At 44.0% G+C, this 769-nt stretch overlaps 1 pseudogene; it reads left to right on the top strand.

Annotated features, from left to right (window-relative positions):
• The window catches only part of LOC112548930, a 1779-nt pseudogene extending 1675 nt beyond the window's left edge, over nucleotides 1-104 (top strand).
• The last annotated feature ends 665 nt before the right edge of the window (nucleotides 105-769 follow it).

Raw genomic sequence — 769 nt, 5'->3', positions numbered from 1 at the left:
CCTTTTCTCTTTAAAGGAGAACATCCACATTCTTCTGCAGTAAATGGAAAACCCTAATGTCTGCTTATGAGACATATGATGCGGTCTCCTGGGGACAGGGCTAGGTCCCAAACCTGGGATATCTTTGCCGCTCTCTGGCACTCCCAAGCAAAGCCCCTGGCTGTACACAGGTGGAAGCCATTAACCCAGGACAGGACACGTGATGCTGCAGCCATAGAGCTTGGCCTCCAAAATGGAGAGGTCTCCCCCTGACATCTTGAATGAAAAAGGGAATCCAGAGCCTTTGAAAGACACTTCTGGATACAGGTCATTTGCAAATAAGAAAAAGAAAATGCCTGCAATACAAGTTTAGCTTTAATGATAAAAAAAATAGCATATTTTCTTGAATGCAACATGCAGCAGCAACAACATGCATCAGGGGAGAAAAACACATTTTCTTAAAATAAATAAGCAAGTAGTAGCAGGGAGGCTCCCACTTGCTTCGCTTCTTGAGAGTCCCTGCATATTTGACTTTCTCATTTGCTCAGAAACTGCTCTTACCATGTTCAAATTCACATTGCAAAGTCCAGCTATTTATTCTTGGGGAAAAGAATGTGTGCTGCATGTGGGAAAACACAGCAGTTTTATAGTGGCACCAAAGTAAAGATTTTACTAAACTCAAGGCTCAGGAGTGAGAGAAACTGAGGTGGGCAGGGGTTGTGAGGAGAAAACTTTCCCTGGTGGAGGAATCATTCTTTCTCCCAGCTCATTCTCTCCATCTCTTTCCCCC

Source organism: Alligator sinensis, unplaced genomic scaffold, assembly GCF_000455745.1.
Source record: "Alligator sinensis unplaced genomic scaffold, ASM45574v1 scaffold1722_1, whole genome shotgun sequence".
Lineage (NCBI taxonomy): Eukaryota > Metazoa > Chordata > Crocodylia > Alligatoridae > Alligator > Alligator sinensis.
The sequence above is the reverse complement of the archived record's forward strand: the minus strand, read 5'-3'. Positions and strand labels throughout refer to the sequence as shown.